We start from the raw sequence: 22,024 nt of genomic DNA on the forward strand, positions 1-22,024 counted from the left end.
TGCAGGCATCTCCTGCCCGGCAACTTTGCTTTAGAGCTGAGTTGCCGGTTCTGTCACTTTGTCGCTTGACACAGTGGCAGTTTAAAGTACTGACGTGCCTGGTACGTCGGATTGCACTAAATCACTTGCAATCCCAACGTACCAGGCATGTCATTTTGTGGGAAGGGATTAAAGGGAATGTATCACCTTTAGAATTTTATTACTAGAACTACATATTGAAACATTTTTTTTTTTTGTACACTGTTTTGATTGTATGTTTTTATTTTTTGTACATAATTATGAGGGCAGCCATCTTGCTTGAGCTGCTCTTCTAGTCTGAGCTGCAGTTCAGAGATTTGCATTACAGCAGCCACATGGACATAGGAAACCTTCTATGGGAAAGAGTTATAGGCATGCTCTTTGACCTGTGTAGAAGTCATTGTGGCGGGAGGGGGAAGAGGTGAGATGTGACCATCACCTATTATCAAGGTGAATCCTATGTTATCTGTATAGAGGTGTTACCTGTCTCTGTAATCCTGGTTGTGATGATAATGAGATGACTGCTGAGAAGTGATCTCTACAGAACAGGAAGTGTCAGTCTATTGTGAGCTTCAGTTGCCAGCATGAAAACTGCAAGAGTTCAAGAATTTTTTTTTTATCTAGTTACATGGAAAAATAGTAAAAAATGTAAACCCCACCAAATTTAAAATAAAAAGTATTTAAAGGCCATGTACACCTTTGAAATTTTTTTCGTTTGAATGGTGAAACTTTCAAAATACTCTTTATTAAAATTTCATTTTACTTTCAAAATACTTTTTATTAAAAAAAATTGTTTATTTTTTGAGATACAGCTGCTTTGTATTCTGTATACAGAGCAGCTGTATTGTGTGCTTAGACCTGAATCCATCAGGTCTGTGCGGCTGATGGGTTCAGTGCCAGAGGGTTCTACGTGTCTCTGACATGCAGGATCCACCTGTAATCGATCACATCTAAGTTATGAACGTCGCTTCTTTTGGAATAAACAAACCACTTTTTTGACTGAGTGCTGCCTGACCTTGGACTTTGAATTTATTACTAAGGTACTTTTAATCTGGTACCCTCCAGGCGTGCACCAAATATTTTTGATTTTCTTCAGTGCTGCTAGCATCTTCTCTATTCTCATAAGTTATGAACTTCAAAAACTTCTGGTGCTGCTAAACATTTCATTGACAAACACAATAACTCTCTTGAATTCTTCAGGTTTTATGGTATTGGGTCAGTAGGGAAACCTCTTAGGGGGGTGACTGGAAAATACATCTCTAACAGGGAGGCCTTTTGGATTCTCCAAATCGAGACTCGTTACCCCAAAGGGTTAAATTGGAGAGGAGACCTCCTATATCTTTATTGAGGCCCCTTTATCTCCTCCTAACCTGTAATTTGAAAGATATATGAATTCTTTTTGCTTTTCTCTGCCCTATATAGGGATAATAGCTGTGTTCTTTATATAAACGCTCCTGAACATATCTTATAGTTGACACTATATATTCTATATAATACATCTTAGTCAGAAAGTTTGTCTTTAAAATGGATGCATGCAGTTCTATCACTCTAAGGCCTCATGCACACGACCGTAGCCATGTGCCCGGCCGTGATTTTCGGGTCACCCGCGAGCCGCCCGCAAATCGCGGGCCATGCACATGGCCGCGTCCATTATTTCCTATGAGCCTGGACCGCAGAACACGGCCGTAATAAGACATGCCCATTCTTTCTGCGGTCTGGGCTCTTGGGCGATGCACGGACCGTGGAAACCATGGTCGTGTGCATGGCCCCATAGGAATGAATGGGGCCGCAATTCTCCCGTGGATTTTCGGGGAATTGCGGCCGCAAAAGCACGTTCGTGTGCATGGGGCCTTAACTTATAATCTTTAGCAGCACAGCTCCATAACAAAATGTTTCATACATTAATACCGATAAATACTAGCAAAAATGTGTCTAAATGCACAGAAATTTTTTGTCTAAATTTTTGTTTCAAATGATAATCTTAAAACATTTTTTACATTTTCTGTTTAATGGTATTTTTCTCGATATATTTCGTTCTTATATTCCATTTAGAAACAAAAAAATTTACTATATGTAATCTCATTACAAAGTAAAACTTTCATAGGTTTCTATATGCACACACATATATTGTGATTTTGTTATACATGAAACCTGCTTCTTTTTCAAGTGGTGTGTAGAGCTGTTACTGAGATGATGTTTCAGGATTGGCTAACCATGATTTTAAAACACATGTATAGAATGTGTTACGTATGCTATAAGTAAGAACAGTCTTGTTTGAAACGCGTAAGCTGTAACACGCCTTACCTGTGTCCTCTATGGATTTTTTTTTAAGATGACCAAATAAAGATTTTTTTATATTTTATGGATGTGCCGAGAAACTTCCTTTTTTCTTACATTTCAATGGCTGTAATACTAATCTTCTCTCCACCGTTAACCCCTTCAAAGCTGATCGTGGCATTCAAAGTGAATAGGAGAAGGGGGGACTGCCCTTTAATTGCGTCACAGGAAATCCATGTGATGCGATCATGGCTCATAACTTGTATGGCTAGACAGCCCAGGGTCCATTGAAGGACCATGGGGTCCATTGTCCATATTCCCTATTATTGATTACTGAGGTATGCCCATGGATGGGATTCAAATTTTTAACAACAGGTTCCCTGTTTTGTGGACAAAGATATATGCATGGGGGGCGGGTTCGCTGCGTTTTGCGGTGTATCGTGCCATGGAAAATTATTCTAATCATGAAATAAAGCAATTACAATATTCCAAATACGCCCTATATTAAAGTGGACTCTAAATAAAGAAATTCCCTGTCCAGAATGTTTTAGTGTGGATTTTCACACTATGTATATAATTACATAAGTGTACATGCCTACCTACCTACCGACGCTCATTATATTAAACTCACCCATTACGTATAGGCCTGTATGCGCACATTCTATATCCTAAGCATGCTCAGCCCATTTAGTTAGGCTGTGAAAAGGGTGGAGGACAGTGCAGCGTATGCAATAAACCACGACAACTCTTCCGGCCAATGCACAGATACGTTGCCAGAAGAAAGCTCAGTACATATATACAGCACCAGAACAAGCCAAGCACATAAATACAACACCACAACAAAGCTCAGTACATAAATACAGCACCAGAACAAAGCTCAGTACATAAATACAACACCAGAACCAAGCCAAGTACATAAATACAACACCCTGTCTAAGAAAGCTGATCTGCCTGATAGTTGCCCAGTGTAAAACCCCCTATAGTGTCTCTCATAGAGCTCCCTGTAGATAGTGCTCCCTATAGTGTCCTGTGTAGATAGTAGCGTTCTCTGTAGTTAGTGCCCCTATATAGTCCTCCTCTGTAGTTATCGTCCCTATATAGTCCTCCCCTGTAGTTATTGTCCCCTATATAGTCCTCCCCTTTAGTTATTGTCCCTATACAGTCCTCCCCTGTAGTTATTGTCCCCTATAGTTAAGGCTCCCAACACTGCCCACAATAAAAGGAAAATAACATTATATTCTTACCTGTCCCGTTTCCGCGCCATCCTCCAGCCCACCAGTCCAGCGTAATGACGCAGCGGCGCGATGACATCATCACGCTGACTGCATCATCACTAAAACGCCGAATGGCGAGGCAACATGTGCTTCGCCAGGGCAGCGCTAGTGAATTAAATTGTACCCATGTCCTAAGGACATGAATACAATTGAGTGCAGGGGACCGGCTTCCGGCTTCCCGCTTCACCCGGTTCTGTAAACCGGCTGTAATTTTCCCTGTGTATGCCCTAACAACTGCCTGTGTACAATCATGGTATAATGGTGTACTGGTATATAGATATATGCCAGTACAAGACAGTTAAATAATAAATATCAAAAATCCCTCTATGGGATTAAAAAAAATAGTACAATTTAAAAAAAAAAATTGTTAAATAAAAAAAATGGTTACAAAAATACACAAATACACATTTTTAACAATGAATAAACTTTTTAAAATAGAAATCCCAAAACATTAAATAATATACATATTTTGTATTGCCACGACCGTATCAACCTGTACAACAAATGTATAACATTATTTCTGATCTGTGTATAGTGTAAAGAAAAACAAAAATCAATCAAACTGCAGCGGAACTGCTTTATTTTTCTTTCTGCATTTTCACGAAAATTAAAATGTATATAAATTAAACAATAATTTATTCATACCAAAAAATGGTACCTACATAAAGTACAACTCGTCCCACAAAAAACTAAGCCTCATACTACGTCGCACAAAAAATAAAGTTATGAGCGCCGGGAAATACGTATAAGGGTATGTTCACACGGCCTATTTACGGACGTAAATCGGGCGTTTTTGCCCCGAATTACGCCCGAAAATAGCGCCTCAATAGCGCTGACAAACATCTGCCCATTGAAAGCAATGGGCAGACGTTTGTCTGTTCACACGAGGCGTATATTTACGCGCCGCTGTCAAAAGACGGCGCGTAAATAGACGCCCGCGTCAAAGAAGTGACCTGTCACTTCTTTGGCCGTAATTAGAGCCGTTATTCATTGACTCCAATGAATAGCAGCGCTAATTACGCCCGTAATTGACGTGGCGTTCAAGCGCCTGCACATGCCGGTACGGCTGAAATTACGGGGATGTCTTCAGGCTGAAACATCCCCGTAATTTCAGCCGTTACGGACGCCCTCGTGTGAACATACCCTAAAAATATTGTTCTGTCCATGTCCTTATGGGGTTAAACTATGTCTCTGGTGTCCTGCAACCTACTCACAGTTTAGAGTAAGACAATGGTATATTTTGGAGTGAGTCAGTGAAACCAGCCTATGTAGACAGGAGAGAAGAAACAGAACAGGACATCAGGGTCCTAAAAATGATAACAAGATATTGTGCTATTTTCCTTCAAATATGCAATGGGTTGGAGGTTCATTTGATTCCTTATATTCCATAATGCCATAATATTACTGTTTAACCTCAAAATAAACTGTGATTCTATAAGTGAGATTGGATACAAGACTCGTTTCAGCTTTTAGGTTTATTTTTATACATATTTGCAATGTGACTGCTTTGTTTTTATTTTCTTACATGTTAACTTGTCTGGTTTCTCCATGTTGTAAACTGTTGAGCAGTAAAAAGTCTGAAGCAACCCTATGAAAGTTTGAAAAATATCTCTATATTATAGGTTATAGGGTTTTCCAGTTAAAAGAAAATCAGCTTCCCCTTAAGTCCTGTCACTGCTCGTACTGTGAATAGCTGACACACTTGTAGCGGCGATTCACAGCATTACAGCCTTTTATTAAAGCCTTCTCCCAGAAAACTGTAATACTGTAAACAGCCGCTACAAGTGTGTTGGCGAAGGTATACCTTTGCATGTGAGTAAATGGATAGAAGATAAATAGATAGATAGATAGATAGATAGATAGATAGATAGATAGATAGATAGATAGATAGATAGATAGATAGATAGATAGATAGATAGATAGATAGATAGATAGATAGATAGATAGATAGATAGATAGATATGAGATAGATAGATAGATATGAGATAGATAGATAGATAGATAGATAGATAGATAGATAGATAGATAGATAGATAGATAGATAGATAGATAGATAGATAGATAGATAGATAGATAGATAGATAGATAGATAGATAGTTTAAAAAACCCCAGTTGGAATTATTACTATCAAGTATTATTATCAATTGTCTATGTCTTTCATCATTGTCTAGAGATTATTTTAGAATATTATTATATTCAGCTACGCAATCCATTTGTCCGAAATAAAAAACAGCTTCTAATACAAATCAAGAGGAAAATTCTCACAAGAGAAAATTATATTATTTAATATTGTATATTCTGAATAGGCGATTAAAATTCAGCTGCAGGAAAATAGAAAATGCTTCAGCACTGTAATTCAATCATAAGAGTACAATTGTAAATTCTCAGGTGAGAGTAAAATACAAATAAAGGTTTGGATTTTGTCTACTAAGGAAGAAGTAATACATATCTCAAAATGGTAAATGGGAGAATAGTTTGCCCTTAGTTAATAGTTAATACTACTGAATTAGGTCTCATGCACACGGCTGTGCCCGTAATCACGGCCCACGATTACGGGCACGACCGGCTGCGGACAGCCACCCTCATTTTCGGCCCCTGCTCCAATACAAAGTATGGGAGCACGGCCCATAAAAAAGCAAAAGAATAGACATGTCCATAGTTGCGGACCGTAATTACAGTCTGCAATTACGGATCATTTCTATGGTCATGAGCATGGGGGCCTTAGGGTGATTGTTATAGCATTTTAGAAGTTTTGGGGTTAATTGTAAGGTGAAAAAAAAATGTCCCAATGTATTTATTCATTAGGACAGGGATGGGATTCAAATTTTTAACACGTTCCCAAACTGGCCAGCTTAGGTATGCTTGCAACCGGCAAAGCATGCTTTGTCAAATTATTCCTACTTTGATACATCAAATAAAACCGCTTCTAAAATTCTATATATACCATATATTAATGGGGGCAACCAAAAAATCCTTTTTGTTCGTAATGATCGATATCCTATAAACTTTCTTGACTTTACCCTTGCTCTTACAACGTCCCTGAAACTATAGGACCCTTCTTCAAAACTATTTTTGTTCATATTTTTTGATTTCTACAACAGTACCCAATTAAATAAAGCTGTACAGTATACATGTAATTAATTGTTCCCTCTCCATAGAAGTTGTTTGAAAAGTTAGCGTCCGTTTGAACAATTGACATTTCATACAAATATTCATACTTCTTGGTAAATGCCCCTTTTTAACTGATTTGTGTTGAATAAGTTGAATAAGTTGACTTCAAACGGCTCAATATTCTTGCCTGATCTCATGTTCTGGGACATGTATCAGGCTGGTTGCAGATGCTTCTGACATTCACAGAAGTTCATCGTTGCTCAAGGTAGATTACAATGTGTTGTAAATCTTCCAGTGATGTAAACAATTCATCCCTTTTGTTAAGGATCTGCCAGGCACATAGGTAATCAGTCTGCACCTGCTTCTATGTCTGTGAGACTGACTCCATCCTCCACCACTCAGGATGGCAGGCTTAGGAGTGGGAGAGCCTATCACGGCCTGGCCAGACGGAGCTAGCTCCCGCCCTCTGTCTATTTATACCTGCCTTTCCTGTTCCTCCTTGCTTGTGATTCTTCTCGTGTGGTTTCCTGGCCCTGCTGCAGCTTCTTGAACTATTTGACCTTGCTTCATATTGATGCTGGCTTACTGACTACTCTCCTGCTCTGCGTTTGGTACCTCGTACACTCCTGGTTTGACTCGGCTTGTTCACTACTCTCCTGCTCTGCGTTTGGTACCTCGTACACTCCTGGTTTGACTCGGCTTGTTCACCACTCTTGTTGCACACGGTGTTGCCGTGGGCAACTGCCCCTTTTCCCTTGCTTCTGTATGCCCTTGTCTGTTTGTCTGTCGTGCACTTATTGAGCGTAGGGACCGTCGCCCAGTTGTACCCCGTCGCCTAGGGCGGGTCGTTGCAAGTAGGCAGGGACTGAGTGGCGGGTAGATTAGGGCTCACTTGTCTGTTTCCCTACCCCGACATTACAATTTTTTTCCTGTTGCTTATATAGCCACAACATATTCTTCATCATTGTACAATGCTTGCTATCATACATATCAGTCTCTGTTCCCACTGGGGCTCACAATCTAATATCCCCTATCTCAGACATATACAAATTAGGAACATTTTTGTACTAAGCAAATTATGTTTTTGGTGTGTGGAAAGAAACCAACCTAAAGAAAGAACATACATACTACATGCAGATGGTTGGATTCAAACCAAGGACCCAAGTGCTAACCACTGAGTAACCGTGCTGTCCATATTAGATATATTGTATTTCTTTGTCTGCCCAGCACAGAGCAATATTTATCCAAGACCAGGGATTAATATGAACCCATATATTTCCAAAATACCCTGTATATAACAAAAATATATATATAGTATCGGGATATCTGCAAAGTCCACTTTAACATATCGTATATTGCATATATTAAGAATATAGTGGCTTTACTGCAGGAGTAATATTTTAGGTGTGATTATTAAGTGCTACTTTACCGAGGTGCCTCTAACACAATGTAATAAATATACAGTTCTCATCCTTTTATAATTCAACACTGATAGCAGAAATTGGATATTGTTATTCTCAGAGATTTCGTTTTTGCAATTATGTTTCAGGCCTAAAATCACATAGCTATTAAACATATCTCAAAATTAATTATGCTGTTCTAATTGGTTTACTAAATATTTCACCTAAACCAATTTCCCTTTTTAGTACAGATACCTCCTAAGTGACTCTATGCTTTAAAAGGCACTGAGAACTCTAAGTAGATCATTACTAGTGTATTATCTTAATGCAAATCCCTGCTTGCTCCCTTGCACAGAGCTAATGAGGTTATTTTACTATGACCTATTTTAGATAAAACTACAGTGACTGTACAGTACTTAATAATCAAACACATTTCTAGAATGTGCTTCTAAAATATATTGTTTATTGCTTCGTAAATCATCTATGACTTGCATCATATAAGTGAAATAGTGTCAGTATTACTACAGTATACAATATATTTTTTTTAACTTAAAGCATACCTGTAATTTAAGATGACTTTTCAGAATAAGCTGTCATATGTGTGTACATGAGGAATAACACTATTTCTGGCCATTATATTATCCTGCATTTTTTAGCAGTTTTCCCCTCTGAAGGCTGTATCTCTAATTCTCAGTTTTCGCTGAGCAAGTGGTTAGAGCCTAACGGCTATCATGTCTGCCATACACTGTACACAGATGAGGAGACTCCTGCTCTCCTATCCCTATCTGTCTGTCTGTCATATATATATAGAAGCAGCAGCAGCAGCAGCAGCATGGAGGACATTGCAATGCAGTAATGAGCAGTGTAGCTGTGAATCCAGCACTGGGGTGAGATATAACACTTACTAGGAAGCTTAATCAGCACCTGAGCTTGTCTCTCTGTCTCTCACTCTGCACCTAATTTCCCATCTCCCTCCACTCTCCAGAGACTTCTATGGACAGCTGTAACCTGATCCCTCAGTGAGCTGACAGTAAGCTGTTTGTCTTCTCTTGAGAATTCCGAAAAACAAGTAAATTCAGAATGAGAGAACAATGGGGGTTAGTCGGTAATATATTTTATTAGAGAAAAATGCCTCTTTCTCCATTTATCAAAGTTTCTTATATTTGCTTGTACTATAGATTTATGCGAAATTTGTGCAGTGCCTATTTAATCTGAAATGTAAGTGAATAATACTTCAAGGTCCACCACTAGAGCTACTGAGCACTAACATGATGTACAGTAACACCATTCAGACATAATTTTAAAAACCTCTGCCTAATATTTTGTAGGTTCCCCTTCAGTCCTGCAAAACAACTCTGACCAGTCGAGGCTTAAACTCCACAAGACCTCTTAAGGTTTCCTGTGGTATCTGGCACCAAGACGTACCATAGGCAGCAGATCCTTTAAAGGGGTTATCCCACTACAACAACTTCTCACCTATCCACAAGATAGGTGATGTGTTTGATCGCTTGGAGTCCCACCGATCAAGAGAACAGGGGCCCCAAGAGCTGTTATCGCCAGAGGGGAGCAACATCTACCCACTCATTTAGGTATATTACATTCTGGCTCTTAGAGCATATTGACTGGACCCTTTTCTATTAGGTCATATGGACAGGGGTTGTCTTTATGGGACAACTCCAATAAATGTTTTAGCAATTTACTACAATTTGGTTATAAATTCGACTGAACTTCAATCTGTAAAACATAAAGTGGCAGCGATGTTGTACTTGTCTAAAGACTAGTTTGACAATTATGGCCAAGAGCCAATTATGATTTGTGCATGATATTATCTGGTGATAGCGCAGCTAGAAAGCGATAAGCAGGGAGCATCCTATATATGGAGAGTTTGTCTGAGAACTTTGTCTGAAGACTTATCTATATGTTAATAGATATACAGTGTTGAATGTATATAAAAGTTTGTTCTCTCATTTGCGTTCCATTTTTTTTAAACGTAGATCCATACATCAGTCCCCACCAATATCAGTGTATTAATATTATTTGCTCCTGGCTACCCTACATTTTAATTAAAGATCAATTGAGATCTCATGTGGCTACCAGCTAGTGATCCATTTAAGCCTTAGTTTTTCAGTTCTCATGGCCTCAATCTATTGAAGGCCAGTAAAATAATGTGCAGGTTTAGCAGAGCTGGTGTGGTGAATTAACTGTCTCATTTCAGCACCATAATAAGTTAGCGAGTTAACCCCTTCACGCACTTGGACGTAACTGCACATCGCAGTGCTGGGGTTGAAGTATGAAGCGGGCTCACGTGCTGAGCCTGCTCGATATGCTGTGGGTGTCAGCATGTATTACAGACACACTAATGGGCAGCAACAGAGATCGCTCTCATCCTGGCCATTTAACCACTTAGATGCCGTGGTCAACAGCGACTGCGGCATCTAAGCCGTTGGAAAAAGGGGATGGCCCCCTCCAACAGTCCCCTGCGTCGCGATTGCAGGGTGCCGATGGATGTCATGGTAGCCCGGGGGCCTAATGCAGGCCCCCAGATCTGCCTTATTTCTGTCTCTTAAGTCTTAACAGGAGCCTGTAAAAATAACAATATACTGCAATACTGACGATCGCTGGTGCAAATCCCCTAGGGGGACTAACAATTTTTTAAAAACAGGTAAATATAGTTTTCAGTAGTGTACAAAAAATAAAAAAATATTAAAAGTTCAAAAAAAGACTCTTTTCCCATTTTTTCCCCTAAAGTAACGTTAAAAAGAAAAAAAAATAACAAAATGTGTATCAACGCGTCCGTAAAAGTACAAACTATTACAATATAAAAAAATTTAACTCACACAGTGAACGCCGTAAAAAAAAAACATTTAAAACACCAAAATCGCTGTTTTTTTATCACCTTAGCGCTCGAAATTTTTTTAATAAAAAGTGATCAATAGTTGTATGTACCTAAAAATGGTATCAATAAAAACTACAGCTCGTCCCACAAAAAATAGGCCCTCACATTGCTCAAATGACGGAAAAATAAAAATGTTATGGCTCTCAGAATGTGGTGACACAAAAGTAAAACTTCAAAAACTATATATACATTTGATATTGCTGTAATCGTATTGAGCTGCAGAATGCAATTAAGTTGTCATTTTTACCACATGGTGAAAGCCGTAAAAAAGAAACCCAAAAAACAATGGATGAATTGCAGTTTTATCAAATTCAACCCCACAAAGAATTTTTTTTCAGTATCCCAGTTTGTTATACATTACTTTAACCCCTTCCCGCTCCTTGACGTACTATTACGTCATGGCAGCTGTATCGTTCGCGCTCCATGACGTAATAGTACGTCACGGGAGTAACGGCCGTTTCGGCCGTCCTCCCGACACATACAGGAGCTGTGACGCTGCTGTCTTGTTCAGCAGCTGTCACAGCTCCTACAGCGGGGACCGATCGCTGTGTCCCCGCCGATTAACCCCTTAAAAGCCGCGTTCTATAGAGATCGCGGCTTTTTAGGGGTTAAGCTGCAATCGCCAGCCTGCTACACGATAGCGGCCGGCGATGGTGACTATGGAAACCGGACACCAAACAATGGCGTCCGGCTATGCCATAGACGGAAGCCTAGTGGGTCCTGACAACGTCAGGACCCACTATGCTTGCTGTCAGTGAGTAGCTGACAGTTCTAATACACTGCACTACGCATGTAGTGCAGTGTATTAGAATAGCGATCAGGGCCTCCTGCCCTCAAGTCCCCTAGTGGGACAAAGTAATAAAGTTAAAAAAAAGTTAAAAAAAGATGTGTAAAAATAAGAAAATAAAAGTTTTAAAAGTAATAAAATTAAAAATCCCCCTTTTCCCTTATCAGTCCTTTATTATTAATAAAAATATATAAACAAACAAATAAACTATACACAATTGGTATCGCCCCGTCCGTAACGGCCTGAACTACAAAACTATTTCGTTATTTATCCCGCACGGTGAACGCCGTAAAAGAAAATAATAATAAACCGTACCACAATCACAATTCTTTGGTCACTTCACTTCCCAAAAAATGGAATAAAAAGAGATCAAAAAGTCGCATGTACCTAAAAATGGTCCTGATCGAAACTACAGTTCGTTACGCAAAAAATAAGTCCTCGCACGGCTTTATTGATTGAAAAATAAAAACGTTCTGGCTCTTAGAATAAGGCAACACAAAAAGTAAATGATTGTTTACAAAACGTATTTTATTGTGCAAACGCCATAAGACATAACAAAAAACTATAAACATCTGGTATCGCCGTAATCGTATCGCCACGCAGAATAAAGTGAATGTGTCATTTATAGCGCACGGTGCACGCAGTAAAAAAAAAAAGAATAAAAAAACAATAGTAGAATTGCTGTTTTTTAGTCACCACGCCACCTAAAAATAGAATAAAAACTGATCAAAAAGCCACATGCACCCCAAGAAAACTACAATGGATTCCTCAAGGGGTCTAGTTTCCAAATTGGGGTCACTTTTGTGGGGTTCCCAATGTTTTGGCACCACAAGACCTCTTCAAACCGGACATGGTGCCTAATAAAAAAGAGGCCTCAAAATCCACTAGGTGCTCCTTTGCTTCGGAGGCCGGTGCTTCAGTCCATTACTGCACTAGGGCCACATGTGGGATATTTCTCTAAACTGCAGAATCCGGGTAATACGTATTAATTTGCGTTTCACTGATAAATCCTTTTGTGTTATAAAAAAAATGGTATAAAGAGGATTTTCTGACAAAAAAAAAAAATGGAAATTTCACCTCTACTTTGCTCTAAATTTTTGTGAAACACCTAAAGGGTTCATAAACTTTCTAAATGCTGTTGTGAATACTTTGAGGGGTCTAGTTTCTAAAATGGGGTATTTCATTGGGGTTTTTAATATATGGGCCCCTCAAAGCAACTTCAGAACTGAACTGGAACCTAAAAAAATAAATAAATGAGGCAATACTTCGCTTCTTACATTATACTGATAATGAGCCGTGCCCACCCCGAGATGACCCCAGTTTTGACCGTTTGTATAAACGGAGACCCCTATTAGACCGTTCCAGTGCCCGGTTTTCCCAAGCATACACCCCCGAGAAGTGTATTTCTATTGATGAGTCCCTGGTACATTTTAAAGGGAGGGTTCAATTCCGCGAGTACCTGCCGGGTAAGAGGGCAAGGTATGGCGTGAAGATGTATAAGCTGTGCGAGTGCATCAGGGTATACCTACAGGTTTAGGATATATGAAGGAAAGGCCACCCCCAAACCAGACTGCATCCTGGACTACAATAGGTACATGGGAGGGATGGACTTGTAAGATCAAATCCTGAAGCCCTACAGCGCCATGCGGTGTGGTATAAGAAGCTGGCCGTGCACATCATACAGATGGCTTTGTACAATGCGTACGTGCTACGTCGATGTGCAGGCCAGACGGGAACTTTCCTGGAATTTCAAGAGGTGATTATCAAGAACCTAATCTTTAGGGACCAAGAAGGGGGGGCACCCAGTACTGGAAGCGGGGCCACACGCATCGTACCAGGGCAACACTTTCCAGGGGAAGTTCCCCAAACTGGCAAGAAGGGAAAAAGTCAAAAGAGGTGCAAAGTCTGCTATAAGAGGGCGATAAGGGATGACACAATATATCAATGTGACACGTGTCCCGAATAACCAGAGCTCTGTATGAAAGAGTGTTTTAAAATTTATCATACATCCCTTGGTTTATAATTTACCCCAATTTTACTTACCCTGATGTACTCCGCACAGCTTATCCCCCCTCGTCTTTCCCCTCTGGGCCCTGCTGTGTGCCCAGGCAGCTGATAACAGCCACATGTAGGGTATTGCCATACCCGGGAGAACCAACATTACAGTTTATGGGGTGTAGGTCTCCGGTCAAAATGCGCACTACACCTCTAAATGAATGCCTTAAGGGTGTAGTTTTTAAAACGGGGTCACTTCTTGCGGGTTTCAACTGTAGTGGTACCTCAGGTGCTTCTGCATACATGACTTCGCACTAGAAAATCCCCAGTAGGCCAAATGGTGGTCCTTTCCTTCTGAGCCCTCCCATGGGCCCAAACGGCAGTTTATCACAACAAATGGGGTATTGCGGCCCTCAGAACAAATTGCGCAACAGAATGGGGTATTTTGTTTCTTGTGAAAATAAGAAATTTTCAGCCAAAACGACATATTATTTGAAAAAAATAATTTTGTTTTCATTCCCAGCCCAATTCAAATTAGTTCGGTGAAAAAACTATGGGGTCAAAATAGTCACAACACCCATAAATGAATTCCTTGAGGGGTGTAGTTTCCAAAATGGGGTCGTTTGTGGTGGGTTTCTATTGCATTGATACCTCTGGGGCTCTGCAAATGCGACATGGCACCCGAAATCCAATCCAGCAAAATCTGGACTCCAAAGAACACACAGCGCTCCTTTCCTTCTGAGCCCTCCCATGGGCCCAAACGGCAGTTTATCACCACAAATGGGGTATTGCCGCACTCAGGACAAATTGGGCAACAAAATGGAGTATTTTATTTCTTGTGAAAATAAGAATTTTTGAGTTAAAATGACATTTTATTGGAAAAAATATATATTTTTTTAATTCCCAGCCCAATTCAAATAAGTTCTGTGAAGAAACTATGGGGTCTAAATGGTCACATTACCCATAAATGAATTCCTTGAGGGGTGTAGTTTCCAAAATGGGGTCACTTCTGGTGGGTTTCCATTGCTTTGATACCTCTGGGGCTCTGCAAATGCGACATGGCAGCCGAAAACCAATCCAGCAAAATCTGGACTCCAAAGAACACACAGCGCTCCTTCCCTTCTGAGGCCTCCCATGGGCCCAAACGGCAGTTTATTGCCACAAATGGGGTATTGCTGCACTCAGGAGAAATTGGGCAACAAAATTGAGCATTTTGTTCCCTGTGAAAATAAGAAATTTTGCTAAAAAATTACATCTTATTGGAAAAAATGTCATTTTTTTAATGTCACAGCCCAATTGAAATAGGTGCTGTGAAAAAACTGTGTGCTCAAAATGCTAACAACAACAACCATAAATGAATTCCTTGAGGGGTGTAGTTTCCAAAATGGGGTCACTTTTGGTGGGTTTCCATTGCTTTGATACCCCTGAGGCTCTGCAAATGCGACATGGCACCCGAAAACCAATCCAGCAAAATCTGGACTCCAAAGAACACACAGCGCTCCTTCCCTTCTGAGGCCTCCCATGGGCCCAAACGGCAGTTTATTGCCACAAATGGGGTATTGCCACACTAAGGACAAATTGGGCAACCAAATTGGGTATTTTGTTCCCTGTGAAAATAAGAAATTTTGATCACAAATGACATTTTATTGGAAAAAATGAAAATTTTTTCATTTCACAGCCCAATTCAAATAGGTGCTGTGAAAAAACTGTGTGGTCAAAATGGTAACAACAACCATAAATGAATTCCTTGAGGGGTGTAGTTTCCAAAATGGCGTCACTATTGGGGGATTCCTACTGTTTTGGCACCTCAACACCTCTTCAAACCTGGCATGCTGCCTAAAATATATACTAATAAAAAAGAGGACTCAAAATGCACTAGGTGCTTCTTTGCTTCTAGGGCTTGTGTTTTAGTCCACGAGCGCAGTAGGGCCACATGTGGGACATTTATAAAAACTGCAGAATCTGGACAATACATATTTAGTAGTGTTTCTCTGGTAAAACCTTCTGTGTTACAGAAAAAAAAATGAATAAAATTGAAATTCCGCAAGAAAAATGAAATTTGCAAAGTTCACCTCCACTTTGCTTTAATTCCTGTGAAATGCCTGAAGGGTTAAAAAACTTTCTAAATGCTGTTTTGAATACTTTGAGGGGTCTAGTTTTTAAAATGGGGTGTTTTATCAGGGTTTCTAATACATAGGCCCCTCAAAGCCACTTCAGAACTGAACAGGTACCTTAAATAAAAGGCATTTGACATTTTCTTAAAAATATGAGAAATTGCTGTTTATGTTCTAAGCCTTGTAACGTCCAAGAAAAATAAAAGGATGTTCAAAAAACGATGCCAATCTAAAGTAGACATATGGGAAATGTGAACTAGTAACTATTTTGGGTTGTATAACCGTCTGTTTTACAAGCAGATGCATTTAAATTCTGAAAAATGCAATTTTTTCAAAATTTTCGCAAAATTTTGCAATTTTTCACCAATAAACACTGAATATATCGACCAAATTTTACCACGAACATGAAGCACAATGTGTCACGAGAAAACAATCTCAGAATCGCTTGGGTAGGTTTAAGCATTCCCACGTTATTACCACATAAAGTGAAATATGTCAGATTTGAAAAATGGGCTCTGAGCCTTAAGGCCAAAACTAGGCTGCGTCCTTAAGGGGTTAAATAGTGACAATAGAAACTAAAACTCCTCCTGTAAAAAATTAGCCCTCACACCACTTGGAAAATTAAAAATGTTATGGCTCGTGGAAGGTGGCAAGTGAAAAACAAAAATGAAAAAACAAACAAAAAAAATCACTTAAAATGCAGTCTTATAGGAAACCACGAATAACACATTGGGATATCAAACTATGTTGTTCCGAGTGTTGCATTGGGGTTTCTTGCCCTACCAGAGGAAATGATTCTGAGGGCCCAGCCTCCATAAGTACAGAACATGTGCACATCTATTTTTAATTGCATCAGTTATCATTGTATACACTGGACATATCATCAATGAATTCTAATAGGTTATTTGTGAATCATCCCATAAGAAATAGACTTTAGTGGCAAATAATTGCTTACAAATGTGTCCCCAAATCGGATTGTCTTAAACTTCACTTTCTGCCAAAATATGTATGAGGGGGAAAAAAAAACAACGCATAAAATATGTTTTTTAAAAGTGTTACTGTTGTAGGTAACTACTGTGGGGAAGTAACATAACTACAGTATATCTAAATTCAGCAGAATCAACAGTACATACAAAATATGAGTCCGTTGGATGAAGACCATGGTTTGCTCAGCAAGCTATAATTTCCTGGAATCCCCACCTTCAATGATAATTTACCTTAAAGAGGCTCTGTCACCAGATTTTGCAACCCCTATCTGCTATTGCAGCAGATAGGCGCTGCAATGTAGATTACAGTAACGGTTTTATTTTTAAAAAACGAGCATTTTTGGCCAAGTTATGACCATTTTCGTATTTATGCAAATGAGGCTTGCAAAAGTACAACTGGGCGTGTTGAAAAGTAAAAGTACAACTGGGCGTGTATTATGTGCGTACATCGGGGCGTGTTTACTACTTTTACTAGCTGGGCGCTCTGATGAGAAGTATCATCCACTTCTCTTCACAACGCCCAGCTTCTGGCAGTGCACAGACACACAGCGTGTTCTCGAGAGATCACGCTGTGTCGTCACTCACAGGTCCTGCATCGTGTCAGACGAGCGAGGACACATCGACACCAGAGGCTACAGTTGATTCTGCAGCAGCATCGGCGTTTGCAGGTAAGTCGATGTAGCTACTTACCTGCAAATGCTGATGCAGAATCAACTGTAGCCTCTGGTGCCGACACGATGCAGGACCTGTGAGTGACGTCACAGATCTGCACTGCCAGAAGCTGGGCGTTCTGAAGAGAAGTGGATGATACTTCTATACACAACGCCCAGCTAGTAAAAGTAGTAAACACGCCCCGATGTACGCACATAATACACGCCCAGTTGTACTTTTACTTTTAAACACACCCACTTGGACTTTTGCAAGCCTCATTTGCATAAATACGAAAATGGTCATAGGTTGGCCAAAAATGCTCGTTTTTTAAAAATAAAAACGTTACTGTAATCTACATTGCAGCGCCTATCTGCTGCAATAGCAGATAGGGGTTGCAAAATCTGGTGCCAGAGCCTCTTTAAATAAACCTACAACAAGTTATTTAGGGTTGTTAGCAAATAGCTCTATTCTTAATTGAGCCGGATGATAGATGAGACTTTCCGCGCCGTGCGTATGTAAGGGATTATTTGCCTTTTGATGAAATCAGTCACTATATTTAACAGTACAAATGAATGGATTACTTTGCACACACAATACTGAAGTTTAGTTACAGATTAGTCACTTCATTATAGAGAAGAAGATTAACAGCTATGTATTCACAAGATACATTCATTCTATGTTTTCTGGAGATAATACCCATGAAAGTAAAATATTTCCACAATGCATTCTTTGAAGTCTTGAGTAACATTGTGTCACCTGTTAATAAATGTAGTAGCTCAAGAGAAGACTTTCTTTAGTATCCACAGTCCCAATATTGTTTAATGTGGTAAGGCGAAGGGAAAAGTGACTATATTTCCAGGTAACAGCTACGAAGGGAAATGAACTCCCAATCTTCCAGGACACGTTAAATGGAACTAAGGCTAAAGCAAGAGAGGGAGAAGGTGATGGCAAAGATAGAAGGGATATGTGCAGTTCCCAGTACTAGCCTACAGATGTCACCACTTCAGTTGTCTGATGGACAAAAATAAATCCAAAAAGTAGCACAATAGTCTAAAATTCATTAAACTAAAAATGTAATGGTTAATGTCCCAATAATCCTAGTTTGGGTATGCCTCAGGTGTAGTGAATCCCAGGGCCTCGGTTGAGAGGATGTGCAAAAGTACAGAGAGTCTCTTTTTTTTACTTTACTGTTTGATTCTCAGAAAATCACTATAGCTGGGTAGACCTAAAGAAATGGGTCTCCACATCCCCCAAACAGTTAAAACAAATGAATGGCTTTTTACTGAATTTTGCATTGAGGCTGACAAGTAAGCGGCCAGATCGGGAGATGGCGTTGAGCTATCATGTTCAATGGAATTAACCCGCACCAACAGAGGACTCTGTTTTCATTTTTGTCCTGGAGCCTTAATGTACTCAACTGATATAAAGCTATAGCGCTTACATTTTTTTTATTTTTTATTTTTTTTATTAAACGCTCATAGATTTTGTATAAATACAGAAACATTGGCAGTCTAAGAAAAGATGGATACGTGCATTTGTCTTACTGATTATGAGACAAACATAAAAGCAAAGAACTATACGGTGCTATATATGAATCAACAATGAATAAATGATCCATATAAAAACAAAGTAACCCTATTTTAAGTCAAATTAGAGGTCATTTTCTTGATATCTCAACAACTCCGGATTTCCACAAAGATGTAGACTAACTATATTAATTTATTGCAATATGGCCGCATTAAGACACAACACCTGGACAACGTGCGGTTATACTGAACAAAACTTAGATCATCTTGGAAACCTATAGTGACCTAAGTTCGGATCAGTAGAATCATGTGGGAGTGGGGGGGGGGCTCTGTGCTACATCCGTAAGATAGACGCTAACATGAATCTATATTACTGCTTTGTGAAACAGTCCTTTCAAATCAGTGGAGAGCTCATGCGCATTCAAAAAAAATGATGCAAGTGATTGTTTAATTAAGTAGTCATGTGCAATGACCAGTTAAATTGTAGGATATACAGTACACTTTTACAGTAAAGAAGAAAATATATAAGGAAATGACTTTTTATAGCAGATATGCAGTGCATACATTAGCAGATCAAACTGCAGTAACTGTATATTTGCAAGAACTCAGCCACACCCCCCCCCCCCCCCCCACAAACGCACACACTCCCTGCACAGGTCACAGAGCATGCCCACAACACTCTACCATAGAAATCAATAGGAAGAATTTATTAAGCACTCTACACCAGTTTTCTGGTGTAGAAAACGCCAGTCTTGATAAATACCCCCCAATACATTTGACTGATTTTTCTTATGTCCAGGTGCCATCTGTTAAGCAAATCTCTAGAACTGATGTTCCAGCAACTCAGCATAGAAAGCTGCCCTCATAATTAGTATAGAAAATAGAATACAAAATATACAATCCAAAATTAAAAACAGATTAGTAGAAAATAATGTTTCGATATAGATTATCATTTAGCAAAATATTAAGGCCATACATTTCTCCAGAGGTAATTACACTTTATTATATCATTAACATTGCATTCAAAGTATAATATAACAATTTTATATTTGCTTCAATGCATATAATTTCATCCTTATATTTTCCCAATATGATTAGCCCAATAAGAATAATTTAACATATAGGAGTTTCTTGCTAGCCGTGATTCAGTGCCTGACAGATACTTGCAAAAGTGATATTCCTTGTTTGTTTCTTGGTGATGCTAGGAGATGTTCGTAATTTGGCACAGATATAGCAGCTTTGAAGGAATTGCTAAACTTGGCATATGGTATGTGTTGACAATAAAGCATCAAGCACTCTGGAGAGGAGAAATACAAATCCTGAATTCTTAAGTTCTTTACAGAGGTGCTTGAGGACACTTAATGCTCCCTTAGTATTAATATAAAGAACATACAAAGAACAAAACATGCAAAGCCTATGTTATTCAAAATGATATTTACAGAATTATTTACATAAGATTTCTTAGCAACGCAAAAAATACAAAATAAGGTCAATAAAACCAGGCATGTTGATGACATGAGAACATGTTAGGTAGCTCCCTTTGAATAAAACCTACTTTACAATACCACCCAGACATAATATAAACTGTTGGTTAAGTGCCCAAAAACAAGCATCAGGCATTTTTAAGTGCGGAACATGTGAATGAGGAGATCAGTTAGCTTTTTGTAATTACACATTTAGGCCCCATGCACACGACCATATTTTTTCCCTCCTGTAAATACTGGCCGTAAATACGGGTCCTTTGTCACACGTTTTTAACCCGTATTTACAGACACGTGCTCATAAATATGGGTCCGTTGTCATCCGTATTCCACCCGTATATACGGACCAGTAAAAAAAGGGGGCCTGGAAGTGATGTCACAATCATGTCCAAACCCCTTAAAAGGGTCACATGATCGCTCAGACGCCATTTTCTCTGCTTCTCTTTATTCAAAAATTGAAATCCACTGACGTCGCCCAGCAACGCTCCCGTAATTACGGGTGCACACACGTAGCCACCCGTAATTACAGGAGCCCCATAGACTTCTATGGGCCTGCCCATGCCGTAATTACGGCATGAAATAGGACATGTTCTATATTTTTGAACGGCCCGGGCACCTTCCCGTACGCAAACAGGAAGGTACCCGTGGCCAATAGAAGTCTATGGGCCCGTAATTTTGGGCGTTTTTACATGCATGGGGCCTTAAAATGTACCACCACAATAGTTGTATAAAAGGCCATCTATAGTGAAAAAGGGAAAACAATGTAATAAGCAAAATGCAAACAACATTGAATATGCAGCGTATAGGGTTCCTCGACAGTTTTCAAAGTGTCTAGAAATAGTATATGGCTAAGAAGAGTAGTAAAATGGTCTATAGGTATTAAAGACGTGCACCATTTTTTGATGCAAAATACTGGCGTTCGTGCATGGCAGCAACGAGATGACATAAAAAAGAGAAATGAGTGTAACATGTCCATCAATTTTTATCATGATGACCATTTTTATCTGCACCATTTTCCTAGCTTGACATATCTTAAGACAGTATTGATAAATATTCTCCAATGTGTGAATCCAAATTACTTACTAGCTGGAATAGCTGCAGTTACTTGTATATGTGTGGACTGGTGATAGGGATTGTGATTTTAAAAAAAATTATACAATGCAGTATACGTTTTTTTTACTGAATATCCATGTATTGAAAAGCGTAGTCTGCAATTCTTTTTTATACTTTTTTTTCAGCATACCGGCCCGACGGAAGCCAAAAGAACACTCTTTGGCCTCCATCGGGATAATGGAACCCCTATAGTGTGTACAGTATGTCGGTAGATTTCCCCAGGATAAACACTGAGCAGAGGCCATTAACGTGATCTCAATTGGTCCCTACTCTGGCTCCGCAGCACAGTTTTATATATAATAAGCTTAGATACACTGGCTCAGCAGACAGTTTCACACATTATAGGATTAGGTACACTGCCTTATCCAGATACACTGGAAAAATTGTACTGTCTT

Source organism: Rhinoderma darwinii, chromosome 1 (genome assembly GCF_050947455.1).
Source record: "Rhinoderma darwinii isolate aRhiDar2 chromosome 1, aRhiDar2.hap1, whole genome shotgun sequence".
Taxonomy (NCBI): domain Eukaryota; kingdom Metazoa; phylum Chordata; class Amphibia; order Anura; family Rhinodermatidae; genus Rhinoderma; species Rhinoderma darwinii.